At 37.2% G+C, this 25,509-nt stretch overlaps 1 protein-coding gene and 1 pseudogene across 1 annotated transcript in view; both read right to left on the minus strand.

Moving 5' to 3' along the window:
• Nucleotides 1-25,509, minus strand: part of GPC6 (glypican 6) — a 1,089,202-nt gene that overhangs the window by 897,939 nt on the left and 165,754 nt on the right. The window lies entirely within an intron of this gene.
• Nucleotides 4,700-12,463, minus strand: LOC142874820 (homeobox protein NANOG-like; annotated as a pseudogene).

The raw sequence follows: 25,509 nt of genomic DNA on the forward strand, positions 1-25,509 counted from the left end.
AATTCATCATCTCTTGAATACCTTACATAACAGTCCCGGGGAAAACTATATATTTGTGAAATCAGTAATGTCAGCCTGGTATATCCTTGATCTTTTTCAAGCATACCACTGAAATCTTTCATTCTCATTTTAAAAGTGTTATTATATCCCTAAGTCTGATTTCCACAAAGTATGCTGTGAACCCTTTGCCACCCAATTACAAGCATTGTGCTCTGCAACTAGTAGGTGCTTAACAAAATGTGCTTAAGTGAATCCAGTGAGAATTCATTACCTAATTAATCCAACTAACATAGCCAGACTCCTTGTTGAGCTACTTATTTTGCTGTCATTTGGCAATTTAGCTTCTTAAAATATTTTGTCTGACAAAGGCCAGTCAAAAAGACTATATTCATAAGAATTTATTCCTGGAGGTGATTCTTCAATCAAACATGATTTATATCATTAAAGTTTTTGAATAGTTGATAACACTCTGAAATAGTTCTAGGATATTAAAAAGTTTTTTTACTAGTGTTTGTATTTTTATATAATACAGGCAAAGGAGAAAAAAAAAAGCAACTAATCAGTTCAACTAAAAACAGTTGAACTGTAAGAAGATTACAGAAAGGTATTAGGTTCTCTAAGGAGCAAGAACTGTTCAAATATTATTCATCCACCTAAAGATATTAATATAAAGCCTTCCACTTGTTTTTGTAGGATGATCTAGAAAATTCTTAAAGTAATCTTCAAAAGGCAAGCACATAAATGATAAGAGATAACCAGTAGCTAAAACTGAAATGCTAACATAATATTACCAATCAGTATCTAATTTCTACATAGTATTAGAGGACAAAGAATGGGAAGGTTTTACTGGATGTTTTCAATAATAAAAATATATAGTAGGGTGACACAAGATCAGAATAATGGGCCCCACATGTACTCGCCATCAAATTGGGACTGACTGATTAACACTATGGTGCTCAAAGGGTGGTGGTGTTCACCAGGGATTTGGAGGTTGGAGGGGTGGTTCCACATCTGAGGGATGTGGTAAACATTGTGGAGGGGAAGGGCATAACTCTAACCCTTGCTAGAGAGAGGCAAATATATAAAATTTGTCAAACATTTGTCAGGTGTGGGGCAGGTGGGAGGGGGAGGAGGGGATAGGTATATACATACATAGTGAGTGTGATGCACACTGTCTGGGGGATGGACACGCTTCAAGCTCTGACTCGAGGGGGAAAGGGAGACAACAGCAATGGATGTAACCTTAACGTCTGTACCCCCATAATATTCTGCAATTAAAAAAAGAAAATAAATACACACACACACACACACACACACACACACATATATATATATATATATATATATATACTTAGTAGGCAAATAAATGTTCCAAAAAAGGTTAGATTTTGGTAAATCAAAGATTGTCTTGATGTGTCATACTTTTCCAGAAAAAGTGTATAGCCAATATTTCTAAAATATGTTTGGGGATAGGAAATGAAAGATATGCATAGCAATCACTGAGCATATGCAACTTTTAAGATATTAAAACACATTGATTTAAGCTTTTAGCCCATGAATTCTTGAAAAACTCATGCTTCTTTAGAATTTATTTGTGTAGCTTGTGAGGGGTGGGAGGTGGTGAAGGGAGAAGGGTGATATAAAATTTTATATAGTAAAGAAATTATTATTCTAAGGAATAGTCATTTAACTCCGTATCACGTGTAGATTTTTTTTTTTTTTTAATTAAGGCTAGTCAAGTGAAGCAGCTAAAGGAATCTGTAACTGGTTGTGATCATTGGTTGTTAAACTGCACTTGGACCAGCCACATGTAATCTTTAAGACATACAAAATTTTATAAACCAAGTCTCTTGCATTTCTATTGGCATCACCTTAGTGTGGGACCTCATCACTTTAACCTAAGATTGCTGCAAGAGCAATTTAACTGGTTTCCTTTCTTAGAGTCTTTTTTTGCTCCAATTCCACCTGTACAATGCTGCTAGAATAATCTTTCTAAACGCCTTTCCATGTATGTCTTTTCTCTGCTTAGGAGCCTCTGGTAGATCATTTTCGTTGATCAGATCAAACGTACACTTCTCAGGCCAGATACTGGGACCCTCTAGTAATCTTTCCCTTTTCTACTACAAGGCCCTTTATTTCCTGTCTCTAAAGTGAAAGTGAATTCATGTCTTTACTTATTATGTTCTTCCTTTTCAAATGCCCACCGTTCACTAAAATCCAGATCATTCTGCCCAGCAGAAAACCAGAATGTCCCCAGTTAGCTGCCCTACACTTATTTCATCCACCCAAAACTCCTTCTTCCCAGAGGAAAGGTTTATTTCTAATGCCTGTAACTTATACATTGGTTTTCTAAAAATGCCTCCTTGTTCTGCTCTAGTCCTTCAGCCAAACTGGAAGCTCCCCAAACCAGGTGGGTTATCTTTTTGATACCCTTCCTAATACGTAGCAAATGCCTGGGTGCTTGGCAAGACATACTGAAGAATAAATAGTTTCTACTTTGCAATTCATATCCCACTTGGTTCAGATTCTTTTGCAAGAAAAATGTGAAATTTGATTAGACAGAATAAGAAAAATTGTAAAAATCAATAAAATGCACAGATGCAAAGCATCATTGTCATCTATTTCTTCACTAAGGCTTGTCTGCACAAATGACCAAGTACCAGAAACTCAGGAGGTAACAAAACTCTCACCTATAATTGCCCAGCTTGTGACAAGAGTTCTAGGAATTGTGGATGTAGTCAAGTGGTTGAAGAAATAACATCTGTGAAGATTCTGATAATTAGAAACTGATGATGAGAAAGCTTTCTATATGATACTCTTTGGCTTTCATTATCAGATTCTAAGGGATTATATGGTTATAAAATCAGTGCATGGATTATTTATTAACTCACTCATTGACTCAGCCAACACTTGTAATACTGCACTCTAATATTCATAAAGTAAGACGAGGCTGTTGTTGATTATGCCACACACCGTATTAAACACATCTGGAGATTTTAGTCATGAAACTTTTTAAATAAACCTATTAATTATATTGCATCATCATGATATTACAGATGATGAAACTGAGACTTAGAGAGATTAAAATAACCCTCTCAAGGACACATATCTAGGAAAAGTGGCAAGAAGGTGCAGAAAATGGTGCAGACTAGACGAAGATATCTGAATTCTATACAAAAGTCCTATACAGGCACACTTAGGAGATATCGTGGGTTCGGTTCCAGACCACAGACAGCAATAACAGGAATATCACAATAAAGAGAGTCACATAAATATTTTGGTTTCCAAATACTTATGAATTATGGTTATACTATACTATAGTCTATTAGGTGTGCAATAGTATTATGTGTAAAAAAGTAAAAGCCACCAATCTGTTTATCTTAATTTAAAATACTTTATTGCTAAAAGATGAAAATGAATTATCTGAATCTTCAGTGAGTTGTAATCTTTTTGCTAGTGGAAGGCCGTGCCTAAGTGTTGATGGCTGCTGATTGATCAGGGTGGTGGTGGCCAAAGAATGGACTGTCGGAATTTTTAAAAATAAGACAACAATGAAGTTTGCTACATCCATTGACTTCCGCAAATCTTTCACAAAAGATTTCTCTGTAGCATGGGACACTGTTCCTTAGCATTTTACCTGCAGTAGAGCTTCTTTCAAAATTGGAGTCACTTATCTCAGACTCTGTTGCTGCTTTGTCATCTAAGTTTATAGAATATTGTAAGTCCATTGTTGCCATTTCAACACTGTCCACAGCATCTTCACCAGGAGTAGATCCCATCACAAGGAACCACTCTCTTTGCTCATCCATGATAAGCAACTCTTCATCCACTCAAGTTTTATCCTGAGATTACAGCAATTCAGTCACATCTTCAGGCTCCACTTCTAATTCTAGTTCTCCTGGTATTTCCACCGCATCTGCAGTAACTTCCTCCACTGAACAAAGTCATCCATGTGGGTTGGAATCCACTTTTTCCAAATGCCTGTTAATATTGATATTTTGACCTCTTCCTATGAATAGCAAATGTTCTTAATGGTATCTAGAATGGCGAATTCTTTCCAGAAGGTTTTCGGTTTACTTTGCCCAGCTCCATCAGAGGAATCACTATCTATGCCAGCTAGAGCCTCACAAAATGTATTTCTTAAATAATAAGAAAGTTGAAATAAATCCTTGATTCACAGGCTACAGAATAGATATTGTGCTAGCAGGTATGGAAACAATATTCATCACCTTGTATATCTCATCAGAGCTCTTAGGTGACCAGGTACATTGTCACCGACAATAATATATTTTTAATGTCAAAATGGATTTCATTTATTTGTACTTAAACCAGGCAAACTGGTACTGATGATGCAGTCAACTAGAACTCATTTTTCTACAAATATTAATGAACAAATTAGGAGTTGTAGTAAAACACAGAGCCAAAGGGGGCAGAGGAAATCAACGAAGTGCATTCTAGCTCAGCACTTGACTAGAACAATTAAGATTTTTAATGAGTAAAGCCTCCCAGCCTCAGAAAGTGGGAATAATCCTTTGCACATCTTTGTACTTTTTACTTTCTATTCTTGCAGTTACATTCTAAATCCTAAAGCTACCCAAACTAGTGTTATATCCACTCATCTATAGCCAGAGACATCTATCATGTTGTCCTTAGCAGCTAAGGTTATTGGAACCTCTTTGATTACCCCACCCTCCCCCAATTGAATTCAATATGCACGCTGAGAACCAGAACATAGAGGTAGAATACTTAGCTCTAAAACAAGAAAAATTCTATGAGGCAGGAAAGGATCCAGCCACTGCCCAGACTGAAACTGAGTAATATACCCATCTTCACACATGTTCAGGCTGCATGTTCACTGAGTAATTTAGGAATGAATCCATGGTTTGTGGGGAACTAAAATACTTAGTGGTTTGTTGTATTACATTATGGCTTTCTCTAGTAGTTTCCAAAGTAACTTCCAAATCACTGGCAAGAAAATTTTGCTAGAACTGCAGGCAGGATGGTAGAGGTTCCTCCCCTCAGTTATGGAAGGGGTTGCTCCAGGCCTGATTGTTCCAGGCTTGGGTGCACCAGGTCTGACTTCCAGGTATCCAAGACTGGCTGTTCCAGGTTTGATTGCTCTAGGTCTGGTCGCCCCACACTGGAAGGTTTCCAGATGTGTTCAGCAAGCACACCTGGTGACAGGAAGAGTGGAGGCCTGGGTATTCTGTAGGTGCTGCAGCCTGAACCTGAGTCACATTGCTGCTATTGTTCGACCAGTTGTTTGTCTTCCACCTCTTAGATTTCATTCTCTGGTTCTGGAACCAGGTATTAACCTGTTTGTAGCTGAGGTTCAGGATGTTGGAAAGTTCCTGCATCTGCTGGATACTGAGGTGTTTCTGTCTCTGAAATCTATCGTTGACTATACATAGCTGGGTTGTAGAGACCATGGTTCTGGTCTTCTGTTTCTTGACCTGGACCTCATCTTCCTTTTTCACTGCACTCTTCTCTACAGAAGTGGGTAGTTTTACTTTGGGAGTGGTGGAAGAATTGGGGCTGTCCTGAATTAGCAGATCATAGAGGAAGGGAGAGGAGGGGTAGTCTCTGTGTGGGGCATCTCAGAAGAAAACATTTGCAAGGATGGATAATTTTCTTCAGGCCCTTATGAATCCCTAGAATCAGATGCTTCAGAGCAGGGCAGGCTTTGGGGACATGCTGGATCCACACTCATGTTATTGAGAAAGGGGGAAAAATGAAAGAGCTGGACTGCAAAAAAGAAAGAAAAAATTCTAAGATTTAAGTATCTAAATACAATCTCCAAATGTAAAAAGATCCAAAAGCTGGGATGAACAGAGTCCTCTCCATAACAGCAGGAGGCAACCAGCTCAATCCAGCAGATAGTAATATTTTGAAAGGAATCATTTATTATGAGCAGCAGGTCTCAATAGTGGGCTTAAAATATTCAGTAAATCATGCTGTAAACAAATGTGCTGTCATCCAGGTTTTCTTTTTACTTTTATAGAGCACAGCAGTGTAGATTTAGTATAATTCTTAGTGGCCCGAGGATGTTTGGAATCGTCCATGAGCATTGATTTCAACTTCAAGTCACCAGCTGTATTAGCCTCTAACAAAAAAAAGTCAGCCTGTCTTTTGAAGCTCTGAAGTCAGGCAGTGACTTCTCTCTAGCTATGAAAGTCCTAGAGGGCATGCTCTTCCAGTAGAAGGCTGTTTCATCTACATTGAAAATCTATTATTTAATGTAGCCCCATTCATCAATGTTCTTAGCTAGCTCTTCTAGATAAGTTGCTGCTTCACTTGCTGCTTCACGTTGCACATTTATGTAATGGAAATGGCTTCTTTCCTTCAACCTTGTCAGCTAACCTCTGCTACCTTCAAATTTTCCTTCTGAAGCTTCTCACCTCTCTCAATCTTTATAGAATTGAAGAGAGTCAGGGCCTTGCTCTGGATTAGGCATTGGTCTAAGGCAATGTTGTGGCTGGGCTGATCTTCTATCCAAACCACTCAAACTTTCTCCATATCAACAAGAAGACTGTTTCACTTTCTTATCATTTGTGTGTTCCCTAGAGTAGCACTTTTAATTTCCTTCAAGAACTTTTCCTTCGCAATCACAATTTGGCTAACTGTTTGGTGCAAGAAGCTTTCAGCCTGTCTTAGCTTTTGGCATGCCTTTCTCACTAAGCTTAATCATTTCTAGCTTTTGATTTAAAGTGAGAGATGTGTGACTCTTTCTTTGACTTGAAGACTTAGAGGCCATTGTCAGGTTATTAATTGGCCTAATTTTAATACTGTTGTGTCTCAAAGAACAGAGAGGCCCAAGGAGAGGGAAAGAGAGGAACAGCCAGTTGGTGAAGCAGTCAGCACACAGACACATTTGTTGATTAAGTTTACTGTCTTAGATGGATGTGTTTCATGGAGCCCCAGAACAATTACAGCAGTAATATCAAAGACCACTAATTACAGATCACCATAACAGATAGAATAATAAGGAAAAAAATATTATGAGAAATACCAAAATGTGACACAGAGACACAAGGTGAGTCCATGCTATCAGAAAAACAGTGCCGACAGACTTGCTCCATACAGGATTGTAACAATCCTTCAGTTTGTAAAAAACGAAGTATCTGTGAAGCACAATAAATAGAAGTGCAATAAAATAAGATATGCTTGTACTTAAATATATTTTAAATGTGAATTCTGAACTGTTAGTCTCCCTACTCTAAATTTCCTTAACATATTTTGTAGAGTTCTATTCTGGAACATAACCCTTTGCAGTGAGTGTTATACTAATCTGTAAATGTGTCCATCACCCCTAATAGTTAGGCAGGAAGCTTTTAGAGGACAGAGGACTTTTTCATAGGTGTAAACTACCCAGGACACAAATCTTAAATAAAGGACTCCCTAGGTATATATGGAATGAAAAGCTGTGTTTTTGTATTTAAAGAAGCATCCAGGAGTATGATCCTGATTTTTTCAACCTCTGTTTATAACTTGGAGCTTCAGGAAGTATACTTAGCACTAAAGTTCCTCTCCCATTGTCACCAGCATTCTATGACCAGATAATAGCCTTCAGATAGAAAATTTAACCATCCTCAGAAAAAGTTAAATACATATCAGTTTGGGTTTCAATCATGCTATCATCTGGTGCTGGGATGATACACAATCTATTTAATGTGGTCTGGGAAGAACATTACATAGCACAAGAAAATGTCTGATTTATCGTCCAGCTATAAATACATTCCAAAATCTTGTTTTTAACTTTTTATCACTGACAATTGATGTGCAGATGATTTCAATATCTTATTTACAATGACATTTTTTCCACCATATGTATTCCAGAGGTTTCTGTCTTTCAAGTTAACTTTCCATGATTGTTGGGGGTTAGGGCCTCCATTCTATTTTTGATATGGAATTACAACAGTCATACAAATATCTTCAACTGGTCTTGATTATTGGGATTTACTTGAGCAACACAATGCACATCTTGGCAGAATGTATTGTGTAGGATCTGCTGGGAGTGTGATCAACCTAGGAGGTGAATTTCTTTCTGTGGGGCAGCTGCAAATACCTTGGGAACACTAAGAGCAGGTGTTATTAGTGGACCAGCAGATTTAGATTCTGAAGACATCAGATATCTAACTCTGTGTCTATCTTTCTACACACAAAGCCCCTTGGTATCTGTGACCCAGGAAAGAAATCTGTTCATCCAGGAACATGTTAGCTGAAAACTGCCCCATTTGGCCCTTTCCTCTACAGTCTTATTTCTTTATAATTGTCCCGAATCCTACCACCACTCATAACTGGGTTTGAAAGTTTAAGGAATTGAGAGGAATACCATGGACTGAGAAGCATTCTGGTTTTATTGGTGATGTTGTGTCATCAAGAGTCTCTTAAAGCTTTGCTTCAAATGTCTCAAAGGAGAAGTTTCTTCTCTTTTATTGATGGGTTTCTGGTATACTAAAATGAAATTTCTCTGCTATCTGGCACAACAGTAAGAATTACCCTTCTCGTGTCTGATTTCACCAAGGCTGTTAGAAGTATAAAACCAAGCTAAAAAATAAATAAATAAAACAAACAAACAAACAAAAAAACAACAAACTAAACAAAGCAAACAAACTAACAAAACTCTGCTGAAAATTACTGAAGTGACATATGAAGCAAATTTTTAAAAAAACAGAACTACCATATTATCCAGCAATCCTACTACTGGGTATATGTCCAAAGGAAATGAAATCAGTATGTCAAAGAGATAAGTGTACTCCCATATTAAATAAATTAATTAATTAATACAGAAATGCTTCCTATGGCTCTTGGTATACTGGTTTTTTAAAAAAGCAGACAAACATAGTTATAGTTTAAGCAAAAAAAGAACAATTTCCAAATATAAGGTCTGAGATGTTTTCCTTTTTCTTATCAAAATCTCTACCAAACCTCTCTATATTTGCTGTCCTTACATTCGGAACTTTGGCAATACTTTCACTCTCTTTGGGTTGCAGATTACTTAAGAAGAAATTTACAAGGAGAATAATGGAGATAAATATCTTTAATTTTCTACCTCATTTTGTCTTCAGAAAATATAGGCAGGCTGTGGTTGCTTTTATTTACTGTTTGTTTCTGCCACGTAGTAAATTAATACATCTTTCAGCAAGGGAGCTATTTGGGGGATCAGTAGTACCGCCATCACACTTTAAACTACACGTTCTTAGAGCTTCATTTCTTGGAAGCACATATTCGAATGCTTCAGAAAGACTACAACTTTGAAGATACTTTGTTTTTATAAAGCATTATGCAAAACCACCAACTCCACTTCATTTATTTGTGTCACTGTGGTTCTTGCTCAGTCTTTGAGCACTGTCTGTACTCCTTCAAGGGACAGCTCAAATATCACCTCCCCTTAACAGCTGACAAAGATGCTGATGCTTAATTTGCTGTGCTGCCAGTACATTTCACTGACACCTTTATGATGGCTCTCACCAAAGACTTGGCTGGAGATAGGGTCCTGCATGGATCTGTCAATCATTCTCACCCACCACCTTCCCCTAGGTTCACAGAGTAAAATCTGAACTTTGTAAAAGCAGTGCTTATTCTAACTCACTGCATATAATTTCTTTTTATTACAACTTGGCATGGTGTGCTGAATAGTTATTAGTTGAATTAAATTTGGAAAAACATCTTGTGTCCCATTCTGAGTCAGTCAGATTTTGTATCCCACCCAAGGATTCTGTAGTTAATAGTGGTATCAGATGACATATATAAGATTAAGGCTTTTTAATAAACTTCTAAGGACACATTTCAGTTGAAAGAACTCTGAATTTCACTGGACTCCCATGGTCCATTAAACAGACTTTAGAACAAAATCAGACTTCTCCAGACATTTTTACCATTGCAATGCCTCTAGCATCATTCATTCAAGAATTAACAAATCTAATATGTCTTATCTACAGGGAGAAAAGCAAGTTAAAATGTTTTGATCACCTGCTATTTGCTAGGCACTTTGGATAAACAGTTTAATAAACTTGATCAGAATTATTCCAAAGGCCAGCATTGCCCATCTTTTTTCTCATGCCAAACTCGTGACACCCTGCATTCAAAATCCTTAATATCCAGATTCATACCATATACATATTCTTCTCAGATAATTTCATAGAGATGGCTTTCATAAAACACACGTAAGATTTTAAGACTTTAAGAATGTGTGTTTTGTGTACAACAAAAACAAATTACAAGTGGCTTTTTGAATTAAGCTAGATTTTCTTCTGGCTGATAGGAGTTTAGTTAATTTTCACTTAAATTTCACTTATCACTGTCTGAAATATTGCATAAACTTGTGTGTATCTTCAATATAGAAGAATTGTCTGTTATGCGTGGATAAAAGTTTTTGATATTTATCACCTTAATTATTTAAGTTTCAAAGTGCTGTATGTGGACTTTATATGGCCAAAAGTCATATTTTCCCCACACTTTATAGGTAAATATGTCCTTTTTCATATAAATGTCTCCTCCCAACCCAGCTTAAAATAAACATTAATTCCTTAAGTGTATAACACATGAATTGCACAGAACTTGATCCCATTATCAACACAAATGCTTCATGAGCAGTGTTAGGTTAGTGTAATAATTACAAAAGTATTTAGCATTAAAAAATACTAATTCCCAGAGATCATGAAAGTGAAAATATTGCTTGCTTGGAAAAGTATCGACAAAGTTTCATGGATTCATTATATTGCAAAGGAAATCATATTGTTCCCAAAATACTTAATGGTAGAATTTTCGAATACAGCCCTAGTGGTACATCTAGGCCTAATTTTCTCACTACTAGCTTTCTAATATCTGCATCCATTATAACCAGTCTTGAGTGTTATTAGCTGAATTTTAAAAATGTGTTGAACTGTTTGAAATTGCTTCCTGTCAATACCATTTGTAAAGGGGTAAATTGTTTCCTCCTTAGATTCAAATGCAGAATAGCTTGGTGATTATATAGCTCTTTCATATAAACACAAAATTGTTGAAGTATCTAAACTCTTTAAAAGGAGCACTTTGCAGGATTTTCTCAAGATGTAAAGAGCAAATGAATAGGCATTTTGAAGGCACTGAAGTAATGTTTGGTGTTATTATCAGTACACTCTGCCAAGTAAATTCTGTGCTCAGTTTGGCTGCTGGAGCTTGTTCCTATTTACACCAGATCCTCAGACTCAGATCTGGATGCTCTGTTCTGCAAGTTGTTCAGTCTGCCTTATATTCCATTCATCTTGCCATCTCTTCCTGCCTACTGCCTTCCACTAATGGAGCTTTCCCAGTTATTTCCCTTTATTCTGGCATAGCTCACATAGTTAATTCTACGAATGTCAAAATGGTACCTTCTATCCACTTAAGTAATTTCCTAAATTCTTTTCTTTCAATTTTTCACTTACAAAACTAATATTATGCTACTGCTATAAAGTATAATCATATTATAGGTAAAAATGAACTCTCTATTCCTAATTATACATTTCATATTCTGCCTCTTGCTTTGCATTAGGTAAAAGCATTCTCAAAGAAGACTTTTTAAAAAATCTCATTTCATTTACAGGATATGTGACTAAAAATTATTAATCACTATTTTATCAATCATCTGATTCTACCTTAATTTTTTTTTTTTGCTTTCATTTTTCTTCCACAAATGTTCTCCTTCCCAAAAAGAATTCTTTACCTTACAACTAAGAACTACAGTAAAATTGTCACAGCACTCTTGAATGCAGCCTTTGCCCAAGGCATACTAGAGTAAGGAATATTTATTAGTGAGCTAGGAATCCAGCATTGTTAGGAAGAAAAAACAACCCTAGAGTTTTCACATAGTGATCAAATCCTAAGCCTGAGGACAATGTGTACCGGCGATTATTTCCACAGGTAACCTGGAATTCCAAAGGACACACAATCCTGGCTCACAGATGCCCCTATTTTGCCATTTCTTTCATGTCAGTCAGGGCACCTGTGCACAATGGACAGACTGTCCCTCGGTCTACGATATATGCGCCACCTTGCACACCGTAAACTTACAGTATAATGGTGAAGGGAAGGGAAAAAGAAAACCGTATTGAGAATTCAACTACAAGGTCATTGTTCGCCCCTTTTCTTAAAACAGTTACCAATGCAGAGACGGAGACCCTCATTTCAGAATGCCAGAGGCTGCTATCCTGACATTCTCCTGAATAACAAGTGTTTTCATCAGCTGCCTGGTTAACCCACAGCTACCTGGACTGACCGTGTGTCTAGCAATGGGAGGCAAATGGAGAGATGGAAGCAATTATCAAGAGTTAAGAAAAGCAATCAAGGCTAAAACAGCTGCCTCTGTCACTGGCCTAAGTTAACAAGCCTTCCGTAGACCACCTTTGTCCCTCACCTGTGGTCCCCAGTACTAATATAGGTACTAATACCAAGTTTTCATTGTATTATGAGTAGAAATACTCTTTATAGCCTGGAGTGGTGATGAAATTGATGGAGTAGATAAATAAACACAAATCGGATTAAAGAAGAATTCTTATTTTCTTTTGAGGAGGCTCTAAGAAACAGAAAGTTTAGAAAGTTCAGAGAAATATGCATGAGTATTGCAGCCTATCAAAGAAATTATAATTAGCTTTAGGAGAGTGTTCAGTTTGTTCGGAAGCTGAATAAAAAAAAATTCACATCATTTTAGCAAAATCATCATTCCTCTCTTTTATCTGTGTAATGGCAATGGCTGAGATTCCAATCCATTCAGCATTTAACTAAGAGTATAACCATTGTACAGAAGGTGGTTAGGCTTAGTGAAAATTCTGCACTGCAGGTGGAAGATATGAACTCCAGGATCGAGGATCCTGCGAAATAATGACTAGTTTTAGTGCCACCAGCAACCAACAGTGTGATTTCTTGAACCTCAGTTTTCTTATCTGTAAAATGAGTTAGTGTTAGATCTATGATATTCAAAATGGGTTAATTTTATTTTTCTCTTTAGCATTTAAATTATTTGTTCAAACCAATATTACCCAGAAGTTTATGGTTTAAAACTGTATGGAGCAGGTTCATGCTAGAGAAGTTTATAGTTTAAAACTGTATGGAGCAGGTTCATGCTAGAGAAACACCTGGTAACAGTCTTCCCCCCCCCCACAAGATGCCGTGGGCATCTCAGAAGAAACACTAGCAAATAAAATTGGGAAAAGATAATCTAATGATGATCTAATATCCCTATGACTCTCAGAGGTACTAATGCAGAACATATTTAAGAATATAAGTGGTAGGTAAAGCACTCTGGGTAACAATCATTACACATTGATAGTTTTCCTCTATTTGTCTCCAAGGCCAGGAAATAAAAAATCTACCTCCAGAGTAGAGAAGATTTTAATCTTCAGACAATGAACATTTTCAACAGATGATATTATAATAGAGGAAATATAGATTTTCATCCCTGAGAAATGGAAAGAAAAGCTGATGTCTGAGCTCATTGAATAAACTGTAACAGCAGGAGGTGGATTGCTGTTTGTCTGATGCTCCCAGGAAGGCAACATTCTTTCTTTAATATGTCCATACTTTGGCTCCTGCTTTCTAAGAAATAAGCAAGCCCATTTGTCCCCATAATATTACCGTATAAGCAAGCCCATTTGTCCCCATAATATTACCGTACACTAGTTTGTAAAGTCTCACTGAATGGGTGAAATACCTTATTATATTACACATAAATCCTCAGTGGGATTGCACTCTGTTTCATTGCTGAATACATTATTTTTCCTTATCAGAAGAATGGAAATAAAATATTGACTTAAAAAATATATTGGGGCTTCGATTTAATAAAGTTGGCAAAATTTCCCCAAACTGTGATATTACGAAATTTAGACCTAGAATATAGCTAATTTAGTTTACGATACTTGAATTCATCAAATTCCAGTAGAATACTGCTGAAGTTATCACAGGTGTGAATAATTATTTTGCAAAAGAAAATTAATTTCATCTGTCTAAAAGTTTTACTCTCAAGGAATACCGGGAGTATTGCATAAAACTTTTTAAAAGTAAAATAAAACCACAAGTGTGCATATGTATGTATCTCTGTGCGTATATGTAGAAAACAAAAATGGTCTGTATTTCTGCTTGTTCTGGCTGATCACAACCATCCATCTTTGGATCCATTTTTCACTCCATGAGCTGCTGTGCATCCCTATGAAGCTATTGCTATACTATGGGGCTGGTGGGATAAAGATGAACATAGATTCATGCAAAGTCGAAGGCTTTCCAAGCCTTGGTACAATCATAGATACAATGGAAATGATATGAAATATCATAGCAGGAAATCATAGTGTGATAGTAGGAAATTTACTGACGTCAAATAAAATATCACATCTTAGAAGCACTTTTCACATTTCCTGGGCTATAGATGCTATAGGAAATACTATATAAACTGTTATAATAATAATAATTTATGTTATAATAATAATTTTCATCAGTACTAACGATGTTACTAAATAACACATATAACAAAATGAAAGCCTATAAGGAAATACACACATAAACATAAAATTGTATGTTGATACCCTGGGGTCAAAAAGAGGAAGAAGCTTCTCCTTTTAACCCCACCTGGAAGAGGTGGTGAAAGCTTCAAAGAAGAAGTGATATTCAATTAGATCTTTACTTTTTTTTTTTTTTTTTTTTTTCAATTTCTTGGCTCAGTACTAGTCTTCTCCAGGAGAAATCAGAAAAGGACATAAAAGCAAGCAAGGGGCTGCAGGGCAGATACACGTAAGGTACAGGCTAGGGAGGGTATTGTGGCTACAGCCAAAGCTGTCTATAAAATTTGTGGCTTTTGGTAAAGGTGTTTTGTAAAGGTGGGGTTCGGGGAGAGATGAGACACACTATAGCCTTGGATCCATATTGAGAAGTTTGGAATGCATTCCTAGGGAATGAAGATAGGTTTGCAGCTTTTAATTTAAGAATTGAAAAGAACAGTTACTAGAAAGGAGGCCAAGCAACACTGGTTTCACAACAAACTCTCTTCTGAGATTACTGAAGCATGGTGATCCTTACACTATTTCTATTTGGCTTCGACCCCAGGACTGACTCTCAGTTTTAAACTCAGTGATTCTGGGATTTGACCACTGGCTGTGTCCCTGAATTGATTGTTTGGTGAAACCCATTTAATCCTCTGATCCTCTTCTTATTTCCATCTTCTCTAGCCCTGACGCCTCTCCTAGCTCCCAGAGGTCTGCATCAGGCTGTGACAGGTGTACACTGAACTAGTACCTTTATTATTTATTTATTTATTTATTTTAGGATTTTTTTTCTTTTTTTTTATTTCTTTAAATACATTCCTTTTCTTATGTTTTTAGAATTGACACAAAACATTTACATAGATTCCATTCGAGGTACTTCTGGAACTGTTCATTCAACCAGGTCCATGGAAGTGGGAATAGGTTTATGAGATTATTTCTATGTGGCTAAAGTGCCCAGTACCCAGGCAAGTCACAGTAAAAGCTGAAGCATGTTGGAAACACTCTCCTAGACATCGCCCTAGGCAAAGAGTTTATGAAGAAGTCCCCAAAGGCAATCACAGCAACAACAAAAACAAATAAATGGGACATGATCAAACTACAAAGCTTCTGCACAGCCAAAGAAACAGTCATGAAAGTAAACAGACAATCTACAGAATGGGAGAAAAGTTTTGCATCCTACGCATCTGATAAGGGGCTGATAACTAGAATATACTTAGAACTCACGAAAATCAGCAAGAAAAAAAAGCAAATAACCCTATGAAAAAGTGGGCAAAGGACTTAACAGAAACTTTTCTAAAGAAGACAGAAGAATGGCCAATAAACATATGAAAAAATGCTCAACATCTCTAATCATCAGGGAAATGCAAATCAAAACCACAATGAGATATCACTTAACTCCAGTGAGAATGGCCTTTATCAAAAAGTCTCCAAACAATAAATGCTGGCATGGATGCAGAGAGAGAGGAACACTCCTACACTGCTGGTGGGACTGCAAACTAGTGCAACCTCTGTGGAAAGCAATATGGAGATACCTCAAAGCGATACAAGTAGATCTACCATTTGATCCAGCAATCCCATTGCTGGGCATCTACCCAAATGATCCAATGACACTCTACAAAAAAGACACCTGCACTCGAATGTTTATAGCAGCACAATTCATAATTGCAAGGCTGTGGAAACAGCCCAAGTGCCCATCAATCCAAGAATGGATTAATAAAATGTGGTATATGTATACCATGGAGTAGTACTATTCAGCTCTAAGAAACAATGGTGATATAGCACATCTTATATTTTCCTGGTTAGAGCTGGAACCCATACTACTAAGTGAAGTATCCCAAGAATGGAAAGACAAGCACCACATATACTCACCAGCACACTGGTATTAACTGAGCACCTAAGTGGACACATAGGTACTACAGTAACAGTATTGGGCAGGTGGGAGGGGGGAGGGAGGGCGGGTATATACATACATAATGAGTGAGATGTGCACCATCCAGGGGATGGTCATGCTGGAAACTCAGACTTGTGGGGAGAAGGAGGGAAAGGGCATTTATTGAAACCTTAAAATTTGTACCTCCATAATATGCCGAAATAAAAAAAAAAAAAAAAGCTGAAGCAAAGAGAAACTAAGAACTACTGATCTTATCTCTACTTGAAATTATTATGATCTATACATCATGGATTTTTTTGCATTAATTGTAATTTCAAGTAATACTGCATTAAAATATATTAATTTGTTAGAATTTCTTTGGGTTACTCCTTAAATTTTACACCCAAGGTGAGTGCTTCATTTGTCCTACCCTCCTCCCACCCCTGAAAGTAGCATTTTTTTTTTTGGCATATTATGGGGGTACAGATTTTAAGGTTTCAATAAATGCCCATTTCCCCCCTCCCCCCAAAAGTCTGAGTCTCCATCATGACCATCCCCCAGATGGTGCACATCTCATTATGTATGTATATACCCGCCCCCCTCCCCCCTCCCCCCTGCCCAATACCCTTCACAATAGCAACAAAGAAATTAAAGTACCTAGGAATTTACTTAACCAAGGACGTAAAAGACCTCTACAGGGAGAACTATGAAACACTGAAGAAGGAAATAGCAGAGGATGTAAACAGATGGAAATCCATACCATGCTCGTGGATCGGCAGACTCAATATCATCAAAATGTCTATACTACCCAAACTGATCTACAGATTCAATGCAATACCTATTAAAATCCCATCAGCATTCTTCACAGATATAGAAAAAATAATTTTACGCTTCGTATGGAACCAAAGAAGACCCCGAATATCAAGAGCAATTCTAGGCAACAAAAACAAAATGGGAGGCATTAATATGCCAGATATCAAACTATACTACAAAGCTGTAGTAATGAAAACAATATGGTATTGGCACAAAAACAGGAATATTGACCAGTGGAACAGATGTGAGAATCCTGATATAAAACCATCCTCATATAGCCATCTAATCTTTGACAAAGCAGACAAAAACATACGCTGGGGAAAAGAATCCCTCTTCAATAAATAAATGGTGCTGGGAAAACTGGATAGCCACCTGTAGAAGGCTAAAACAGGACCCACACCTTTCACCTCTCATGAAAGTAGCATTTTTATCTCAAGCACTCACCACTGGGAGCAGATGGGCGTGTGTTGGGAGGTAGGTGCACAACATCTTAAAAGCACTATGCCCATGACCAAAGATCCATGGGGAAAGGAGAGTGTGTCCCCAGAGAGAGAAGGGCCTAACATTTCCGGTAACTTCATAGCTCTGCCCCATGTGGTCTTGTTTCCATATCATCATCCTTGAAACATATCATATAGAAATCAAGGCCTCTTAATTTTAAGTTCCAACAGCAAAGCTAAACTAGAATAAAAGAATTCAATGAAAACCACTTGACAACTAAGACCAAAAACCTCTTTCCAAGACATTTTTATTTTATCTGTAGATAAAAGAACAAATACAATCTCAGTAACGTGTATTTTTTAACTTAATAATAATGATGATGATAATATGTCTGCTATTTTTGCTACTAACAGCAGCAGGATTTTATAGGATTTTTTAGAGTTGAGTGGAAAGTTAATGCTAACTCATTCAGGTTGCACTGTGCGGTAGGTCCCCACTTTCAGGATGGAAGTTTCCCCAGCTGCCAGTAGTGCTGGCTGCCAACAACTCACAGCCAAGCCATTCTCCAGTGTCTGCTCTTAGCTGAAGGAAGCTGTTTTGCCTAACGTTATGCTCTAACCTTAGAGCAGTCTGCCTCCAATAACTGGTCAATGGCCTCCTTGCATCAATTTGGAGCAGCTCTGAAAGTCATCCCATCTGCAGGATGGCCTCAGAGGTGACACCAGCTGAGACCCCTCCAACAGCAACTATCGCAAAGTTCAACTTCTTCCTTTTCCCTCTGCCCAATGCTACTTCCTGAGCTCCCTAGAGATAAACTGCCTGCACACAAATATCCATCTCAGAGCGTTTCTCCCAGGGAATCCAGTATCTGACACACTGAAATCCTTGAAATGTATCTGGAAAAAAGGACGGGTCACAGCTGTGAGTGAAAGAAAAGACAGCCCCAGTATCCCATCTGGTGAAACGGTGATGGATTTCTACCACTCGGTGAAGTTGTACTTTGTCTCAAGTGTCACTGTGGTCATGGGTCATCCATCCCCTTAATATGGGCAGGTCCTCTGTTTATAAGCTACATAAACTGTCCCACGTTTGCCATTGACTATCTCTATTAATGAGATATTATACACTGAAGCACTTTCTATTGATTTAACTAAAAGGGCATTCCAGCAGCTCTCATTATTTTATAAGAGCAAAAGACAAAATGATCACACCTCCATCAGTCAAGGAAATATCAGAAGTCTGTTGGTGGCAGCATGGTGGAGGGAGGGGGTGCTCTCCCCTGGGGAGAGAAAATAATGCTCGAGAAGAAATCGTTCCCTGAGACACGATCCATTCTAAGTACCATGACTTAGCAACCAATGAAAAAATAAGCACATTTAAATAAATTTGAAAATAACTGAAAGCACTAAACTGCTTGAAATTCAAGTTTATCCTTCATGGAATAACCAAAACATTTTTATCTTATGCAATGTCTTTATGTAAGTGGAAGAAAAAATAAATTCTGAAATTTAGTATTTCTGAGTCATCCATTCGATATTAAGCGATGTGAAATGTATTACTCAATATTCAGGGACATATAATTTTTTTTCTTTATAAACATGGAATCCTAAGATATTTTTAACTCTTTTCTGGCTTTCTGTCCTGCTTAGATAACATGTTCTCCAATTTATTCGTAATGAGATGGTTAGATCACCTGGCCTCAGAGGAAAGCATTCAGTTCTGTTTGATGGTTATTATTATATTATTAATCTTTCTATGTCCCAGAAAACAAGGCATGCATCATCTCATTTATTCCCTACCCGATGAACCACATGAGGCAGATATTACTACCAGTTGTCTTACAAATGAAAAACCCAAGACTCCTAAAGGGGTTAAGTAATTTGCCCCACACCACCCAACTAATGAATGGGAGCTGGGTGGCTGTGAGCACACTGTCTGTTTTCTAACCATTACCCAGTGCTGACTCCGGACATTAAGATAAAACACATCTCAAGCAACCAACATTGCCTTTTTAGCACAAATTTATGTGGAAAACAGTCTTTAATTAAATCTCTATCCCATGCTTTTTAAGGCCTTCATTTAATTTGTGTGAGCACACTTTCTCTCTCTCTCATGTTGCTAACTAGAACCTTCGCAGTAAGGGCAGGCAGGTCTTTACAGAGAATGCCTTTGAGGGTGCTTTTTTAAAATTCAGCTATATTTTGGACAGTCAATTAAATAGAGGGACATTATTCTGCTGTAAAAAAATGTTTTAAATACCAGTTAATTATCACCTTAAATATGACTAATCTACCAGCTAAATCTGCCTGTCTTTTGTTCTGAACAAGTGTTCGTATGCATTCACTCATCTTTAAAATTTCTCATCTTAAAATTAAGTTCAAATGGTAGATTTACAGAAAAAAGACTGAAAGGAAACACACCATATACTACCTAAATAGACTGCAGGTGATTTTTATCTTAATAACTATTGTCTTATTTTAGCTCTTAAAATTAAAACAATAATAACCACAAATTTTAAACATATTCCATATCCATGCAGTGGCAAAGAAACTATCCAGAAAGTAATTATGTGGGTGTTTAATCTGTGTTTGATTTAGAAAAGGAGGCAATTTAACTTTAAATGCAAACTATACATTAAGAGCTTAAAGACAGAAAAATCTCACATGTGAACACAACCTGTCATTATGATCATTTCTCTAAATAAAAAAATCTCAAGTAATGAATTTGGTGGCTAATTTCATATTCTGAAGGTGTTGCTTACAGTTCTTTTCCATTTGAAGAAAAAATCTTGGTCTTTTTGAGGTGGAACAACTCTGGGGAAGGGGCATCAATTCAATCCAACAAATGTGCATTTATTGCTTACTCTAGGCAAAGCAGCAAGGGGAACTAGGGACAGCCAAAAGTTGAAGAATAAGGTGAATATTTCAGCAGAGATTTTCTTTTCTGATTATATTTAACTTTGCTAACAACAAAGAGACTCAAAAATTCTATGAAAATATGATGCTGAAAATTGCAACTATCACATAATTGCACCAAGGTCGGTAGAAAAATATTCTATTAGTTAGGCTGAGGAAATCAATCATCCACTGTGCATATGAAGCAAATGGCGGCACACACCCCACTTAACATCCACTTTAATAACAGTTCTGGAACAGGTCTTCAAGCTAATGAAAAACAACATTCCTTTCCAATAATTTCCACTTTCTGGTCAGAACAGCTACGTGCTCAAACAATAGCCAAGACGGCCATTTTAGTCATTCGTTTTTCAAGTTTTCCACCTGCTACCATTAAACAGAATGTTAACTGGAGAAAACTATACACAGGGGCAATTTCAAGTGCATCTGCACATTAGGGACTTTCGAATAGTCCAATAAATGTCACATTATACACTATTTAAAGCAATACAGTTTTAAAGTGGGAGAAATATTCCCAATGTATATGGCTCATTCTTGTTTTTAAAGAATAAGGAAATTTTCTGTTTGCTTCTAAAGAAACTATTTCAGTAAATTTAATGAAGTGGTGAGCAGAAAATCAATTCCTAACAATTATCATAGCTAATAGTTTCTAAAACAACAAAATAACAAAGATGCTAATAGCCGGTACGGTACTACCATTTAGATAAACTAACAGAAAAGTGACAACAATGAAGTTCATGGATTAATTGCTTTGTACAACTTGAGGAGTGTAGGGCCCCCAACAAGGTGGATATATCCTGTGCTAATCCCAAGGAAACATGAATGGTTGACACTGCACCATGAACTTCTCCTCAGTCTTCATTGCATTCTCTATCTCCGTGTCTGCTTGCTCAAGAGTCTCACAGGAAGTGACTTCTCGTAAATAATGAGGCCCCAGCTAACTTCCTCCAGGACCCTGACACCCTACCTGTCATTCAGTCCCTCCAGAGAAAATGTTCTTTTTTTGCCAAGCTTGCTCCTACCTTAGGGCCCTTGCACATACTCTTCCCATTGTTTGGAAGCTCTTTCTGGAGATTCTCTCATGCCTGGCTTATTCTAGTCATTCAAGCTCCATGACCCTGACACTCCACGTGAGTAAACATTCCCACACCATCGCATTACCTTGTTTTATTGTCTTCGTAGGGACTTACTATCTTACTAAAGTCAAAGCTCTGTGGATCGGTAAGATCCTTACCTCTTGTAATAACCATGGTATCCCCAGGACTTACAGCAGTGCCCTGACATGTGATAGGAGTACAGTGGATTTCTGTTGAATGGACAATTGAATAAATAACTGAACCAGCATCTTTTGTTGAAATGACTGCAAAGATCCCTCTTTTCTTCACAGCGAAACAAGGATAATCTTCCTGAAATGAACATTAGATGTCACTTTCCTTCTTCAAACATTCCATGGATTACCCTTGCAATTAACATTCTCATCTTCTTCCCTGGTCTTCAAGGTCCAGCAAAATCTGCTTCCTGCATACTTCTCCAACCTCATCTCATTCTGGCCCTTCTTCCCCTTCCCTCGCCCTCCCCCATACTGAGCGACTGAGGGCTTTGGCATTTGCCACTCCTTCTGTTTGAAAGCCATTCTCCAAATAGTGGCATGGACACCATCTTTCCATCAGGACTTGGTTGAAGCAGCACCACTTCAAAAGGCTTTACCTGAACACCTTAACTAAACTGGGATCAGACAGCCAAGTAGGACTATGGTTTTCACTAGAATGCCTATATTTATAAAAGGACAAAAAAAAGTAATTGATTAGGATGGGTAAGAATAGCTTCTATCAATTTATTAGTGGTGAAAACTCAGCTTAAACTTGACAACATTGTTGGTGCTATCTACATATTAATTTTTAGAATGTTACTTTTTCACTACAACAGTAATTTGTGGCAAAAACAGTATTCTATTGTGTGTGTGTTGGGGGGAGAGGGTTATTAGACATTATTCAATGAGTCTCAGTTACCGTTACCTTTATTCTCCCATTCAGCTTTAATTAAATGATTCATCTTTTCTTCTTATAACTTCTTCCACAATTCTCTCTTTCCCTTCCAACATAATAGACACAGAAGGGCAGAGTAGCTTCATACCTTTGGTTCTGTTTGTATTTATATTTACTTTAATTTCAAAGGTTTAACATAAAACTCAGTTTCATCTGCAAGCACAGCTCTTACTATTCTTAAAAAGGTACCTAAATGCAATAAAAGAAACACTACCATCAAAGAATGAGATGTCTTGAAGGAGAAATTCCCTACCAGAAGGCAGGTAGACTCTCAAAAAAGAGCCTCACAGAACTGTTGCTAATAGAAGGTTTCACTGTGTTAAAGGCTTGGATTCAATCCTTATGGAGATGTCAGGCAGGTGTAAGGCAGGGAGGAGGAGTTGGGTATACTCACATCTAATGGATGCAGTGTGCACCGTCTGGGGGATGAACAGACTTAAAGCTCTGATTCATATAGGGCAAAGGAAATATATATATAACCTATTTGTACCCCCTAATATGCTAAAATACAAAATAAATAAATAAATAAACTTTAAAAAATCCTATGGAGATCTCACTCTATCAGTTGAAAGGCAAATAACAAAAATGCATGTCTTTTTTCTTTCTTTTTTTTTTACTTTTTCTTTTTTTTTTAGAGATGGGGGTCTCACTCTGTCGCCAAGCAGGCTGGGGTGCAATGGCATGAGCACAGCTCACTGCAACTTCCACTTTCATGCTCAAGGGATCCTCCTGGCTCAGCCTCTCGAGTAGCTAGGACTACAGGCACAGGCCACCACATCTACCTAAATTTTTAAAAAAATTTTTTAGAGTGTTAAATTTTTTCACAGCATTGCCCAGGCTGGTCTTGAACTCCTGGGTTCAAGCAATCCTCCTGCCTCAGCATCCCAAAGTGCTGGGATTACAGGTGTGAACCACCACACCCATGCCATGTTTTATGTTTCATTGGATTTTATATACATTCTTACTTCAATAAATATTCCAAGCACTCAGCTCCATAATAGCAAAGTGGATGAGGAAATAGATTTCAAAATGGTTTTCAAACTACACAGGCTGAGATGTATACAACCTTTCCATGTGACTCTGCATTAACATAGTGTTTTAACTGCTATCAAATGTTCCTCATATATAAAGATGCTAATATGTTTCAAATACCTTTATAAATGAAACTGAGCCATAAAAAGCTCCAAGACATATACTCTAAGTCATTAGAATTCAATCCATCCTTTTATGTTTGGCGATCTAGGTCCCAACTAATCACACAGAGAGCATTATTTATATATGTTCTTATATCTCATTTTTATTTAGATTTTGGCCTTAATGTAGGAACCAGTGTTAAATGTTTCCCCACTGACCACTCTATGTAGGTATTTTATGATCAGACTTACTAAAATATGTATAGATTTTCATCTTTTAATTTCTAAGTACCTTTGCTCTATTGTACTATTAATGAAAAAAATAGAAGAAGGTGAACATCCTTTGATAATCAAACATATTTGAGGAGGTTTTCTTTCCAAGTACACCTGGTGAATGTTGAATCATGGTTGGTAAGTAAAGTATCTTTTCTTGTAATGTATGACAGCTAATCAGGATTTTATAATTCAGCAAGTACAAGCGAATAGTAAAAAAAGAAATGAAAGGCCACCAGAGAAACTGTTGTCTTCCAAGAGATTGCTAAAGTTTTGTTTTGTTTTGTTATTTGCCAAAAACAAGCACATAATAGTAGTATAAAGGATTTATATACATATATAGATTTTCCACTTAAGTCCATCTCAGTTCCAATCTGTTCTTGCAAGTATTATTTCTTAACTGGTTATATATTTAACAACATCGCCCATGTACAACAGTTTTGAAAGCTGAAAATAACCCCCACACAGCTTGGCTATGTTTTCTCTGTTTCATTTTGTTTAAGTGTTCAATTATTCTTCAAAAAATTTCAAGAAATACTGAGATTCTACCCAACCCTGTCCCCCACCAAATCTCATTTATTTTATGAAGGAAACAATTCCGCACAGGAGGAGCCAGACTGGAACAGTAACTCACTGAACAAATATATTCCACGACGAGGGCATTGATCCTCTGCATAATGGTTTCTGGCTATGGGAGCTCGAGAAAGAATTGAAGCTAGTGATGAAAAACTGATTCAGTATCACGTTGCACTCCAGAGACCGGCTATAGAATGTAGTTAGTGAAAGAAAGGCACCAGAAATAAATAAGGAGGAGAGTATCTTCCATGGGTATTCATTAAAATCCCTTCTTTATGAGTAACTTGACATCACCCAAAGGCTACGGAGCTAAAAAATAAAATAAAATAACAAACAAACTGTGAAATCAATTGAAAGTGAAACAAGCCCTTGTGAAAGCCATACATATTAAATAAACATTTTCTCATGTCATTGTTTTTCCCTTTCTATTGTAAAATTGAAACTGGCATTTACACAGCACATCCTAAAACATATGTTTCTAAAATAAGATAGACACAACAAAAACAGAGCAACAGAACTTGGGAGCTTCACCTTATTGCTTCTCTCCAGGATTCAAATCCCACTGGCTTTATTTCTCTGACAAAGGTGAAGGCACATATTTCCAGGTCAAGTGATTCAATGATCAAGGAAAAGAGGAAAAAAGCACGAGATCCAGAGTCGGAAGACCTGGGTTCTAGGCCAGTTTCGGCCGTATATTAGCTGCTGGCCTCCGGGCGTCACTTAACCTCTGAGAGCCTCAGGACTCTCCTCTGTAATAACAGGAGAGCTGCTCTGTGTCCCTCACCAGCTTCTTGTCAGAACCAAATGTGATGGTGCATTAAAGTCCCACAAAACTCTAAAACACGAGGCAATGCAAGTGTTTTATAAAGTGAAGCTCCATCACCCCTGTTGATTAAAATGTGTGTAGTCCACAGTGCAATAAGAAGATCATGCCATTCACAAGTTGTTGGAACA

The sequence above is a fragment of the Microcebus murinus genome, chromosome 13 (genome assembly GCF_040939455.1).
Source record: "Microcebus murinus isolate Inina chromosome 13, M.murinus_Inina_mat1.0, whole genome shotgun sequence".
NCBI lineage: Eukaryota > Metazoa > Chordata > Mammalia > Primates > Cheirogaleidae > Microcebus > Microcebus murinus.